The sequence below is a fragment of the Struthio camelus genome, chromosome 9, assembly GCF_040807025.1.
Source record: "Struthio camelus isolate bStrCam1 chromosome 9, bStrCam1.hap1, whole genome shotgun sequence".
In the NCBI taxonomy this organism is placed as follows: Eukaryota; Metazoa; Chordata; class Aves; order Struthioniformes; family Struthionidae; genus Struthio; species Struthio camelus.
This window is the reverse complement of record NC_090950.1, coordinates 20,103,279-20,117,678: the sequence shown is the minus strand read 5'-3', so window position 1 is coordinate 20,117,678 and position 14,400 is coordinate 20,103,279. Positions and strand designations below refer to the sequence as shown.

At 49.9% G+C, this 14,400-nt stretch overlaps 1 long non-coding RNA gene across 2 annotated transcripts; it reads left to right on the top strand.

Moving 5' to 3' along the window:
* Nucleotides 1-2,973: 2,973 nt before the first annotated feature.
* On the top strand, nt 2,974-10,428 carry LOC104148801 (uncharacterized). Of its 2 annotated transcripts, XR_011142777.1 has the most exons (4): nt 2,974-3,109; nt 6,598-6,661; nt 8,615-9,401; nt 9,970-10,428. It is a non-coding gene; the product is annotated as an uncharacterized lncRNA (long non-coding RNA). The 2 variants fall into 2 exon arrangements; XR_695205.2 differs by having other exon boundaries at nt 2,976-3,109; nt 8,615-10,428.
* The last annotated feature ends 3,972 nt before the right edge of the window (nt 10,429-14,400 follow it).

Below are 14,400 nucleotides of genomic sequence, written 5' to 3'. Positions count from 1 at the left end.
TGCTGGGTAATGTTTTGGCTGCGCTGACTGGTCAGAGGCCATTGACCTTCATGCAGACTCATGCTAGGCTCGTTACTTTGCAGGCTCTTGATTTGTCTGCCAGGAAGGTATCTGCCTTGCTATGACGACTGTAGAGAGGAAAGCCTACCTGCTGCGTACTTCATTTGAGAGCTGACTTCATATTCACTTTTAGAAATGAAAATATCTATTTGAATTTCTTGCTTCAGTCTCCAGCTTGTGTTTGCAATATCTTTTTTTCCCATAAGTTAGAGAGATCTTTCATTTCATACCATCCATGGCACAAACGTATGTTATAAGGTGTTACCAGGCACTTTTTGTTGTCTTTCTGGCAGATTGAATGAGTCAACCCTAAAGCCTCTTGCTGGAAGGTGAAGGTTTCTGGCTTTTGTATCACTTCCTTGGCTCTCTTCTGCCCTCACTTCAGGTTACTTTACTTCTGTTTTTGCATGGGGCACCAGGAAGTGCCCCGTGTTTGTTCAGCTCAGACACAGCTGACCTTGGACCACAGCTTGTGCCCTTTCCTGGGGAGGGAATGTATGCTTTGAGAAGTGAAGTTCAGTGCCACCCTTTCCCACCTCCACGCTTTGTGTAGCGCTCTCCTTTGATCCTCTCTGGACTTGGGGATTCTTGCCCTCCTGATTTTAACCTATACCGAAGACTTTGTGCATCATTCTGTGTATCTTCTCCCCTACCAAAGCCATTGCCTTTTCCTTTGCATCTCAAAATAGTTGCTGTTTGGAAGAACAGCAGTGCTGAACTGCTGGGGTTGCTAACCTGAAAGGACTGAGTAGCTTCAATCAGCTGTGGGCTTCAGTCCCTCCATGGACCATCACAGAAACCGTTCATGGCCCAAATTAATCGGACAATTCTGTATAGGGTTCCATTTCTACCTCTTTGTCTCGCAATTTTGCTGGAGATTATGGTTTGTGGATTTTTATTATTATTATCATTTCTTTTGGAAGGGGAGGTCCAAAAATCCACAAAGATCTCAAAAGAGGAAAAAGGCATTGCTTCTCTTGGGTGTTATTTTAACATTTACCATTAGGACAGAGAATGCCTCTCTAATTTATTTGGTTCTGGTTCTAGCCACTCTTTCTTTTGTCCTTCTCTGAAAGGATTAGAGATTAACCAGTCTCTAGATAATAATATCCAATGGCATCATTCCACTGTTGCACTCTGACCATCAGGAACTGCTTGGCCTCAATGTGGAAAACTAGTACGTTACCCACAAAGAGAGAAGTGCTACCACAGTGAATGCAAGAACATGTTGTTTCAGCTGATGGACTCCTTGCCTATAGGTGAGCAAATCAGATCAGGTAAAATGTGATCAGTTTCCATTAATGAGGTAGGTGTGAAACATGCTTGCTGGCAATTGCAGTAGCTGTCTGCTGTGATCCATTGCTGGATTAGGAACTTATGCATTTCTTATGGTACAGCAAGGATTTCAGTGATGATGATTCAAAGCTGGTACTCTCCCTTTTGCCTTCCTCCTATGCCTGTTTGAATTTTTCCTTTGAATACTGGGATGTTTGATATTAAGTTTGGCAGGAAATTTTCAGTGCGGGATCCTTCACGACCTTACAGCTTTGTTTTGCAAGCCTGGGAAGTCTGGATGGGCCTCTGAAGACTTGCATATGCCCTTCTATACAATTTTTAAAATATGCTGAAGTCCCCTGGAATGAAACATACTCAGACAAAAGAAAAATTGGCAAATGGTTGGGTGGAGCCTGAGAAGGGTGTCCTGCTCATCATGTTCTTCCTGTCCTCCCTGGATTAGCAAAATCCCCTTCCTTCCTGATGGCAAAGCTGCCGAGCATGCACAGTGATGAGAAGGCTCCAGGACCTGGTTTCCCAGTCTGCCTCTTTGCAACTGCAAGCTGTTTCTCAGCAGGAAAACCATGTGGGCAGCCCAGCCCTAGTATCAAGAGGATGCTTCGGATGTTTGGCCTTCCGCTCACTGAATGGCCTGCTGCAATATAAAATGTGTAGCTTATACCAACTGCTGTGTGACCATTAGCAAGTGACTGAGGCAGGCCAGTGCTTTAGCTCTGCAACGCTCCCCTGCACGATCCAGCTCATGGAGCAGCAGTTAAGTGTCCACTATCCTGAGATGGAGGAGGCCTGTGAGCATGGCTGTCTGAGCAAGGGCTTTGCCCATGCTGAGTCTTTGCCTTTGTCAGCCAGTACTGGCAAAAAGGTGCCTCCTGGTCAGGAGTCTGATGAACCATTGCAGTGTCTGCATGTTCACAGCATGCAAGTTCCTGGCTAGGTAGTCTCCAGCTGCTGAGTTCTTAGTCCTGAGAGGCTTTGGTGATCTGCAACCCGTAACAGCAGTGAGTTGTCTTCCTGCGCATATAGCAATGGGTGGAGGCTGAAGTTTTAGATCCTTATTGTTGATATTTGGATACTTTGACATTGAAGGACAAATACATAGGAAAAAAGCTAATCTTTATGTTCTCTGTTGCAAGGCCTGGCTGCAGCCTTCTCCTAAATTGCTTCTATAAGAATAAGGAGGTAAGTTTTTATTCAGGGACATATGGCAGTAGCCCTTTGCTGTTGCCTTGGTCACCTCATTTGGTCCCCACGGGACTGGTCCTTCTTCTAGTTCTTTGTACTTCCATCTTCTCCCAGCTGTATATACCATCCCTTTCAGCACAATATCAGTACTTTGTGACTTTTTTTTGTTATTTTGTTGATGGTGCTTTTTGTTTTTGTTATTTTGTTGATGATTCTCTACACAAGTGCCCTTTATTCCATTGTGGGGTTGGAGCCCCTACACAGCTCTCTCCAGTCAGTGTCTGCTTGCAGCTGGGCTGCCCATTGCCATGCTGCCCTGCTGCCCCACTGGTAGTGCTTGCTTGGCTCAGCCAGCAGGGCAGCACTCCCTGCCTCACGGGCATTAGATAGTCTTATTCTTTTTTTCTTCTTCTTCTTTTTTTCGGGGGAGGGAGGAAGCAGAGAGGAAGAGCAGCTGTTTTTTTTGAAATGCCTTCACTTCCTTTTAAACACTCCTGCAGAGTCACGTGTTTTGCTCTTCGGAAACATCAGCTCTGCCTTCATGAAACAACCCAGATGCCTGAGACTGTGGGTGAGTAAAGGCAAGGTTATGTGGGAGCAGGGGACGCGAGACTGGAGTGGGGACTTACCAGCTGCCTGCCCCAGGGCACAGCTAAGCTTCGTAGAGCAGCTCTGGGGACCAGCAACCAGGCAGACTGTGTCTGTGGCTTTGATACCGAAGGCTGAATGGTCCCCATATCACCCGAGGAGATTGCTCGTGTACAGCGTTTCTGCCTTGGTAGCTGCAGTTACAGCTGTACTGGTCCTTGCTCCTCTACTTTAGCAATATCAGACACAGGCCCATTGGCAACTAGATTTCAGCTTATGGGCAGCAAAGGACAGACATCAGATAGCTGTAAGATTAAATGTTTGGTGAGCCTGTTCAGCTGTTTTTTCTCACTCCCATTGCAATGCACTGGCCTTTGCATGCAATAGTACAAGTGCCACAGCCAGTGGCTTTTTGGGCTGTCCTGCTTCCCCCCATTGGAGTTACATGCTTTAACAGGAGGTGGGTCCTGCTGGCATGCACAGCAATTAGTCAGAAGCAGCTGGGCTGATACCAACCATTACAGCATGCAAGGGAGATGCTTACATTGTCTCTCTCCACTGCCTAGGGTAGGAGATGAAGCTCCCTGTATCATCAGTGGTAAAAAAGTCCCTGGGGAGCCATTCAGAGCATATTAACTTCCCACTCTGAATCATGCCCTGGAAGATGTGGTCTCATTATTGCCTGCATAAAGGCCATGGAAAGACTAAGCTTGTTTGTTAGTATTAAGCAGGACGGCTCTATCCATGTGATTAGCTTTGCCTCAGTCTAAGGCCTGTGGTTGCAGTGTAAGATGCTCATTGCACTGCCATGTGCAATCTAGAGGCAAGTAACTGGCTGCAGGGCTCTGCAGTAGGGCAAAGAAGGTGATGCAAGGTCCAAAAAGAAAAAAAAGAAAAGCTGGAAAGAATCAGCAGGCCTGAGGAGAAGCTGGTGCTTCTCCCCTTCTATTTGAACTGCAACTTTTCTCAAAACCGGTGTCTAGCAGCAGACATCAGAAAAAAAAAAAAAAGCAGCAGACATCAGGAAAAAAAAAGATACAAACTCAATGCAGTTTAAAAAAAAAAAAAAAAAGAGAGAGCGAGCTCTGGATGTGCTGAAGCCAAGCAACTTCCGAATACATCATCTCCCACCCAGTCTGGTTCCTTTGTGACAGGCATTTGTAATGAGGTCTTAAAAAAAAAAAAAAAAGAAAGTAGAAAGTATAAAAAAATTTTTAAAGCCCTGATTATCTGCATATCTGCCTGCGGCGCCGAGCCGGGGCGGCGGCTCGGGCTGCCCGGGGAGGCACTGCCCTCTAGCGGGACGCGCGCCGCGGCCGCGGCCGCCACGGCCCCGACGGCGCCGGCTCTGCTGGCGGCCGCGGCCGGGGCGAGCTCCGCGGCGGCAGGGCCAGAGTCAAGTCCCCTCAGCTAGAGCAATACACATCCCTTCTAGCTGAGACAATGCCAGCAGGTATTTTGCAGGGAGAGCACACTGCAACCAGGAACTCCCACAGCTCCACCTGGCTGGAGCACCCACGGCCGGCTTTGGGCTCCCACGCCACGGCGGGAGCCAGCTCAGCGAGTCTGGGTGGGGTGCCCTGTGCCCTGCCAAGGCTGAGCCCGCCTGCGGCACCCGGGCACCCTGCTGTGCACCTGTGCTGCTCAGGAGGGTGCTGCGTGCAGAGCAGGGGCTCTCCCCCCCATGGCCTCCCCAGAGGGCTTTTGGCTCAGAAGCCACGAGCTGGCTCTGGAGCCATTTACCTGTTAGTGTGTGTGCTGTAAAAGCTCGCTGAGCTTGTTTTGCCCACATGTGGTTCTGCCCGAGAGGAGGCCAAATGTGAGAGCAGCCCCTAGCCCTGCACATGTTCCCACCGCAGTTCAGGCTGTGCACCAGCTTTTCCAAAGGGACATTTTTACAGATCAGAGGGCAGAAGATAGGGAAGGTTCATTGTTACCCCTGCCTGGGGGACCGCAGGAGAGAGGCCCCATGTTGGATTGGGAGGTGGCGAGGGATGTGTCTTGCCCCTTGCTGGCAGTCAGGGGCAGTGCTTGCCTGTGATCTGGTGTCTGCACTGATGAGCTCCAGGCAAACCCAGTCCATGCTCAGACCACACTGGCTTTCTCCTTGATGCTGAAGCTGGCGCGCCTCATCGCTTACCCCTGCTCCGGCCTCCAGGTCCCAGCCTGGCCTTCCTGGGGAAGGTGGCTGTGGCCTGCAGGGAGACCCTGAGGGAAGGGTGTGTTTGCACCGCTCATTTGCGCCCAAAGGTGTGATCTGCAAGCTCAGCTCTAAGGTGTGAGTAAGCATTTGTCAAGGTTTTTTTCCAGTCATTCAGCATTTAGTCTGAGCATTTCCAAGCACCTGGCCATCTCCAGTCCTTATTTGCACTTTTCTTTCCCCTCTCAGCAGCAGAACTGCTGCTGCAACTTGAAGCTGGGCAGGAGCAGTTCTGAAAGAGAAGGTAAGATGCGAAGGTAAGATGCTGGGGAGGTCCCTTAGTCCCTTGGAAGCAGGGCTGAGACACATCTTAGAACTAGTTACCCTGTCCAGGTGTGTTCAGGTTTTTCTAGGACAGGCTCTGATTTCCTTTAGTTTTTCCTGAGCTTCCCAAATGGCACTCAGGAATCTGCTGTGTCCTTCATATTTTCTTCTTGAGGTTGCCTGGGGTTTTTTTTTTTCTCCAGTGAGCCTCATTCCCTTTATGAGTTTCTTTGGTTAATTTGGCTCCCAGTTCCTTGGAAACCTCCTCTGGAGACAATGCTGAAGGTTTCTACACATATGCTCCAATTTGTAGGCTCCATAGCCCTCAGCACTGGAATTGGGTAAGAAATGTTACAACAGACTCTAGTACTTTATAGCAGGGATGTTAGGAAACAAAATATTGCAAAGTTCTACTTGAAAAAGCCTTTGATTAATTAAAGGTGTGAGTACATAGTTGCATTAAATTACCCATGTGTCATGGTGCAATGTGAGATAAATGCATTGATTCATTAGTTCAAGGACACATTCAAGCAGCTGGTGCTAAACCTAGAGAGGAGAGTTAGCAACCTGAAGATGACCAGAAAATTTGCCATGGCTTTTCATAAAAACCAGACTGAGGGGGGATCATGTCAGATGCACGGGGCAAGGTGTCTAAAAGGTGCTGCGATGCCCATGTTTCAGAAGCCTGGCCCAAAGCAGGCTCCAGCACCCCTCCCCCTAGGACAGGTCCGCATGTGGCAGTTTTTGGCCCTCCGAAGGGTGATGCAGAGCGCCTGCACGCTGAGTGAGTACTAAACCCTGAGCAGCAGCATGCGTGAGCCATTCCCCTTCCTATTGGCATTTAGGCTCTGGCCTGAGCCCTAAACCCACAGCATGCTTTGAAAGTCCTGTTCAGGGACTTCCAGCTTTACGTAATATGGGTGGCGAGGCAGTGATTTCTATACTAGTTTAGTTTATATTCCAGCCTTTGTTGTTGCTTAATTCGTCTCTTCATGCTGTTCCTTTAGGGATGCAGAAGCACCCCAGCGTTTAGAAGCTATCAGCAGGACTGGATTATATTATGCATTGAAGGTAAGGGCTTAAGGTGAAAACACATGCACCAAAACCACCCACAAATTAGGTTTGCACAACTATAAGAGGAGTGAGTCAGCCTGCCCTGAGCAGGAGACAGCTGAACGTGTTCCACCTGGCCCTGAACCTTATCATTTCACCCAAGGGTAAAATATTAGCAAGTAACCATTAAGGCAAGTACGTTACAGTCAGGCCATGGGCAGCAGATGTCTCAGATTATTTCAGCCTTGCCTTGGAGGTGAGGAAATCGGACACAACTTAAATCCCTGCCAAGGATGTTAGTAGCCAGCTGAAGATGGGCAGGTGAGGAGGTGAAGGTGAAGACATTCTGTATCCCACGCAGGCTGTGATCGGCTGCCATCTGGAAAGATCTGACCGAAATTTATTTTTAATTTTTTGGTTTTCATTTTGTAGCAGTACCCTGCTGTTCAGGGAGCAGCATGGTCATACCCCTCACAGAGACCCTGCAGCGTCTCACAGGAGCTGAGATGCTGTCCCACCAGACAGTCAGACTGTAAGTGCAAACCGCAGTTTCTGTGACTTGCTGCAGAAGCTGAGCAACCCACAGAGCCTCAAGAGTGAGACCTGAATCAAACAAAAAAATTGCATTTAGTTTAAACCAAATTTGGTGAAAATGAGGCAAATCTCAATTTGTTTGTTTTTCCTGAACAAAAATTTATCCATTATTTTGACTAAATTGAAATTTTCCCATGGGACATCTTTCAAAGCCCCTTCTCTGGTCTCACACACTCTGCTTAAAAATAAAATACAAAAGTCCTGACTAGTTTCTAGTAGAAGAAACGACTGGTTGGCAGTGGGTGGAAGGTGAGTTAGACCCTAAGCTCATCTCCTTCACTAACTCCTTATAGAAAGCCACAGCATTTGACTCTTTTTTTTACATTTTTCAGCAGCAACAAGGTACAGCCTTCCTTCCGCCCCGTTTAAAGCAAACTGATGCAGAGCCCAGGAGAGCGATGGTTAACCCCTGCATGCCTGGTTAGGCCAGGGCATCTAGAATGATCTTTGAGGAAGAGCTCAGCTAGCTGAGACAGTCAAATCAAACCCAGTGAGGCCGAGCTGCAGAAAAGGGTGTCCAAAGGACAAAGGGTGTCCATATGTCTATTAATGTGAGCAAGCATCCAAGGCCTGATTTGCCTCCTACTCATACTGCTTTAGCTACTTGTGAGCTTCCCCATTATGAAAAAGAGAAGAGCAATGCTGGCCAGGGTGGCCAGCTGTGAGAGGGAGAAGGTCTGGCTAATGCCACCTTGCAGAGCCTGTACCTGATACCCCATGGGGCCTGCTCCCAGAGGTGGCCCATGTTTGCTGGGCAGCACCTCGCCTTTCTCCTCCTCCTGTGACCTCCACTTGAATGGGAGAAAGCTAGTGGGGAAGAGCCCTGAGTCCTTCTGGTGCATTTATCCCATTACCCCTCCCCAGACTAGCATGGCCCAGCTGAGTGGTGACTGATGTCCTGCAGGGCTGGACAGGGAGGGGGAAGCAAAGGGTCCTGCTGGGCTTTCCTGAAAACTCAGAGGTGTTTGACCAAATATAGGATACGGAGAGCAGGCAAGGCCTAGAAAGCTGTGGCAGCAGGCTACTTACTGCTGCAGGTGGCCCCGGCTCAGCTGGCTTCTTGCTAGAGAAGTGGCAGGAGCATTAGTCCTTGGGAGGAGCAGGAGTGCTGGCAGCAAGAAGCACTTTGCACTTCAGAGATGGCAGGCCATGGGAGGGGGATCTGAGGCAATGCCACCAGTGCACCATGTGGCACAGCTGGACTCCCCTGCATGTCATGTATGCACCATCATGGTGCACACCAGCAGTGATGCCACTGTTGGACAGTGTTCACAGCTGGTGCAAAGAGGGGATGAGGGATGGTAGCTCTTACTCATAGCCTGGAGGATGGACTGTCCAACAAGAGCTTCTGACCTGGAAATTTTGTTTTGTTACTAGGGCTATCAGTGTATTCGTTGTCATTTGTCTCCTGGTGCCAGTGGTTGAGTAAGAGGAGCAGGACGCCAGCTGCCTGCATCTGTATTCATGCCATCTGAAGCTCCCACCTAATGCCGATGGGTGGAAGACTCACAGTCTTGGTAACATTCCTGGTATTGCATATCTCATCTTTGTTTCAGTGTAATTAGTCTGAAAGAAGAGAAAGGATGTAGCTCCTTCCACCTCAAGGTGAACGGCTGAAGATTCCTTAGGCTCCCAGAGCAAATGGGATTTGCAGATTTGGCCCAGTTAATCCCGAATGGGAGTGTTTGCAGCTCCAAGTAATGGGTGCTATGTCCCAAGAGCCAAAGGGCAGGCAGGCGTGGCGGTAGTTCTCTGCTGTGTGACCTCTGACGTAAGGTAGGGTTTCAGGACCCCTGGCAAGGCAGGGGGTCGAGGCTTCCAGATCTCGCAGCTCTGTAGCCTGCCAAGTTACCGCTGCAGATCCTGGCAGAGGTAATCAACCAAAAGCGGGAGGAAAGTGCTAGGCTTTTGCTGAACAGAGGGTTGTCTGGCAGGGTGGGTGTTCATTAGCCAGGCTGCTGATGGAAAGTAGTGCTTTTTCAGTCCCTGAAGTGGCTGTGAGTATTGCATTTGCTTTTCTCTCTCAGGTGGCTCTTAGCGGTGTAGGCAAGCACAAGCTGCCAGGAAACCTCAGTGGCATCACCAAGGCGTGTGAGGCATGAGCAGGGTGGACCTCCTAGTCTGCTGGGCCCAAGCAGGGACTGCACATCAGTCACTGTGGGAGGTGGGTCTAAGGTCTGAGCTTTTGGAAAGCACGCATGAATTTCTTTCCTCTTTGAGACCATGCGTGAAATGGGAGAAACCTTCTTATCTCCTTTGCTTGTGGAGGTGCTGCAAGGGCTAGATTTGTTGCCTGCAGAAGCACACAGCATAGAGAAGCACTGGAGAGAGTGCCTATATACTTTGTCACATCCCTAAGACTTGCTCTTAGTTCTGTGTTTTGGTGTGTGGACGGTTACTCTGAAAGTGTTTGCTCAGAGCTCCTACGGGTGTTAAGTGCCTATGGCCCCAGGCACCTCCTGGGGATCTTTGGTAACTAAACTCCTTCACTGCAGCTGTTTGAAATGAGGCTGGGCAATAGCTTGGCCAGTATTTCCTGGCAATCACTTCTGTGCCATTGAGAAGATCAGCAGGGCTGAGCGCACAACCAGGCTGGTCCTGTCCTGACCCCACCATGTGGCTAGGGGCTGCCCTCCAGCACGAGTCCCCTCACTAGCAGCATCATCTGCCTCCACTTGCTGCCCCCTTATTTTCCTCTCATATTAAAAACCTTGTTTTCCTTTTACCCCTAGGGCAGAGGAAGGAAAGACGGGCTCATACAGGAGCTGTTTCCAGGCTTTTGAGGAAAGAAAAGACAAAAATGTTATGTGATGGGGCAGGGAGCATTCGCTGTAGTCAGGCTGAGGGCTTTACCTGCACGGCTCCGACTCCAGCCCTGAGCTCGGAGGAGCAGGGCTGTGGGCCTGCCGCTGTAGGCATGTAACTGTCACAAAGGAGATAGACATGAAACTACTCAGCAACTTTTGCCTCACCCAGAGCCAGAAGGGTTTTTTTGAAAACAAAAATAAAGGGAAAATTCAGTCTCCACCCATCCACCCAATTTGGACGGTAAATCAAATAAAACAATCTCAGAGCTGGCACCACCAGAACATTGAAATGCCAGCTCCCAGCCTCTCACATGAGGTGTCGAAATGAAATGAGATGAACAAACAACCTCCAGAGGCCTGGGGCAATAAACTGGTTTTCAGATGCTGGTGGGTTGTTTTTTTCCAGTGCCGCAGCGGGAGCAGGCGTCTGCAATTCCCCCCCCACCGTGAGTGGACCTGGCAGCTGGTCTCTGTGGCCTGTTGCCATCCCCTGGCGAGTCAGTGGCATGGACATATGTCGATATGGCTTGTGCCCTATGTGCAATGACAAAGGTTTCATGCAGACACGCTCATCATCGGAGCTGGTTTTAGTGGGCACACAAGTGTTATGAGATGTGCCTGGCTCTGCACGTGGAACCCTTGAGCCCACCCAGTGAGCTCTGCAGCCTGTGCTGCCCTGGCTGCACTTGGAGAGCCTGGGCAGGAGCATCCAGCATCATTCTGCAGGTCCAAACTCTCCAACTGGCCAAGCAGGCGAGGACTGGGCATGGATCCAGGCGTCAGGCCAGAGGTACAGGCCAGATGGTGAATAACAATGTGGAAAGAAAGGCCTGTGGGCTTGGCTGGTGTTTCACTTCAGCTCTTCTCGGCCGCTGGAAAGAGCCCTGCAGGGATGAGCCTGCAGGGATGAGCTTGGGGGGGGGGGGGGGTCCCACATGGCCCATGATTGTCCAGTTAACTGTGAAAAAATAGAGGAATTTAAAAATATAGGGCTTTTGTTTCAGTAGTTTTCCAGGCAAAGCTCTTTGTTAGCTCAGAGGCAGCTGACATACATAAACCTGTAGGTCGCTCTAGGCTTTCTGTGAGCATACCTTGCCTTAGGCTAGACAAAGATCCTTGCAAAACTTGTCAGAGGTTCATATTATCCTCTCTTAAAAGCTATGAGGATGTTCATGAGAGAGTTTCTTCTCAACCTTTGCTATAAGCTAAGTAAATGTAAACAAATCACCAGACCTGGAGGTGGCTTTGCTTTCTCTGCATCTTATTACACCTGTCCCTTTACTGGCAGCTTCTTGGGCAGCAACTGTCTCCTATGCCACATCGAAGGGACACAGCTACTCCAATTCCATTGCAGAGCAAGACAAGTTCAGTTACTTGATGTGTGGCATCATACTGCAAGCAGTAGGGAGGTATCCTGCCAGGCACTTGCACACCCTTCCAGTTTCTGGGTCATTGCAGTCAAAAGACTTGGTTTGATTTCTTGCACTCAGAATGGCTGGAGCTGCTCAAAGCACACTGGTGGCAAGCAGTGGCCTCGTTTCTAGCCCAGGAAGCAGGGCACAGCCCTAGCTGGGTGCTCTCAGGCTGGCCTTGGCTGCTTGCGACGGCTGCAGAAACACCGCAAGGGAGTGGCTGGGATGCTGGGACCGCCGTGGGAATTCAGTTGTGCTCCTAGCATTGCTGGGAGCAGCTTGGCCAGTCCGGTGCGATGTGTTTCCCCTGGACCTGGGAGCAAAGCAAGGCCATTTAGAAAATGCCATGTGTGAGAGAAGTGATGTTTTTCTGGTGTTTTTCCCCATATGCGGGAGACGTTGGACTCTCGTGCAAGGCAGTGCAAAAGCTGCTTTATCAGCTCACCCAATCGTAGCAGTAGATTGATGGTGCTGCTACCATCTCTGCTGTTAATCTCATTACAAATAAAGGAGGGGTAGAAGCTAAACTGAGCTCATATTAATTCCCCGTGCCCTGCCCTCCTCAACCCCAGGAAATATCTACCAGAACTGCCTTCCTCGTTATCCGAACCTCCCCTGGAAATGATCATTAGCAGACTTGCTTCTTTGCCAAATATGTCCACTCAGCAGCCTGGCTCTGTTTACCTACAGGGCCCTCGTTTTGATTGCTCCTTCTGTGGCACGCACTGGGTTTCCCTAGAGCTAGTGCTCTTCTGCCACAGTCTCACACACTGCCTGCTGTCACCCAGTGGGACCAAGGCTGAAGTCCAGTTCCTCACAGGCTGACCAGGTCTTCGCCTTGTCCCGGAAAACAAGGTGAGAGAGGTCAGGGAGCTCTATGAGTTACCTGGTTTGCTTTCTCAGGTTCCCATATAGTGCTGGACTAATTTTCAGAAGGGTTGGATGGCTGCCAGAGGTTGAGACTTGTTGACATTTGTGATTTTTTTTTTTTTTTTGTATAACAAAGTTTTGCTAAACGACAAGGAAACAAACTGGGTTCCAGCTTTCATTATATGGTTAAAGCAAGATAAAAGTCATGCTGAGCTAGGCCTGGCATCCACCAGACCTTTAGAAGACAGCAGTTGGGTGGTGCAGTGTATGCCAGGAGGACAGCTGATTGACCCCCCCCACGCTCCTGGAAGATATGGGGAGGCCAGGCCATGTCCTTATTGGGGCAGCTGCTGCACTGGTGTGTGTGGGGGTCCCCCTGACAAGTGTGAAGTCTAGGGAACAGGCTGCATCTCAGATGAATAATGGTGGAGGAGCTGGTCACTTGCACAGCGTTGGGCCTGGGGTACCAGAGCTGTCATTGAGAGCAAGACACCCTATAAGCTAGGCTTAGGTGCAGGCTGGGAAGCTTAGGTTGGGGGCGGCGGGGGAAAGGCATGCACATGCATGCAGCCATTTGCAGTTGGCCAAGGGCATATAGTGTGGGACCCAGACAAGGTCATTTCCTGATATACAGACAAGCAGTGCCATTTCCCTCAGGAAAAGGTGACTGTTCTGGGTAGGTCGTGGGGTGTGGGTGTTGGACCAGTTGCGGAAACAAAAGACAAGCATGCGTCTTTTCCCTTTTTAATATAGTTCTTCTCCCAAGCAGGACTAGCCTCTTTTTAATCTCACTGCCAGCACTACTAGAGCTAGTTGCTTTCACCTCCCTGCCAGGTTGGACAAGGGTGTGGGCAGGAGGGAACAATGGCTTTTTTTTTTTTTTTTAAATGATAGTTTTTCATGGGAAGATGTTCCCTTGCTGCAAGTTAAGTACAGCTTCATGGACAACCCCGGGCTGTGGGTCTGTGGAAATGGGGCTGCCTGTGAGTGGCTTAGGTTGGCTCTGCCCAGCCCAGGCTCAGCTGAAGCGGGAGGCATGAGCAGTGCTCAGCACAAACTCCATCTCCTTCCTCTGCTCACATCCTTTCACTAGCCAAGTTGCTGCAGCTTGCAGCTGCCCAGCAGCTCCAGTGCAAAGCTGACAAACTAGTCTGAGCTCTGCTCCCACCCATGACCAGCAACAGCTGCTGCCTCCAGGGTGGGCGGGGGGGGGAGGGAACCCTGGATGAGCTCGTGAGCTGCTCTTTAAGCTATGTGCACTGATGTGCCGAGGCACCAAGTGCTGCTGCCCCTACCGTTTCCCTGCTCCTAGAAGCGATGGCCTCCTCCAGCGAGCTTCAAGTGCACTGCTGAGCCCTTTGCGCACATCCCAAGTGGGTGGCCGTGTGCCTTGCTGCTGAAGGCAGTGTCTTCGGCTGGTCACAGGGCTCATCCCTGAGTCTTCATGGGTTGTCGAAGCTGCTGAACTCCTTTGGGCTGCCAGTCTAGCTCCTGGGAAGTAAAGCTAACACAGAGGTCCACTTTCAGAACAACTGCACCCAAGCAGCGCCTTGCAACCCCCCCCCAAACATCCCCTCCCACACCGACCCCCATACTCCCACACCCATTTAAGTTGTTATTTGAAATACATTTTAATTCCATTATGTTTCCTTCATGAGGTTTTTCTTTTCTGACAGACATAAATCAACCCTGCTAATCCCAGCCTGCATATATTATTGGTACTAGGAGGGGTATGGCAGAGCTAACAAAGCACTAAGCCGTAGCTCAAGCATCTTCGTTTCCAAACCACACCTATCGCTAGTGAGAGAACTGGGACATGTATAACAAATGACCAGCATTTAAGTGTGCTGCGTTTCCCTTCGGTGGCTAAACCTTGGCTAGAGGAACTGGAATCAGGTCTAGAAGCCATGAAGCTTGCTCTGAAACGCACATCAGCTTTAGTTGCAGGTTTATCTGCTGTGCAGCTTGGGGCAGTAATTTGCTTCATTTAGGGGCTCTGGGAAGCAGTGGCTGAACAGATCAGCAGGGCAAGAGGCAGGTCAGGGCTGTCACCTGCCGTAGCAGGAAGCCAACA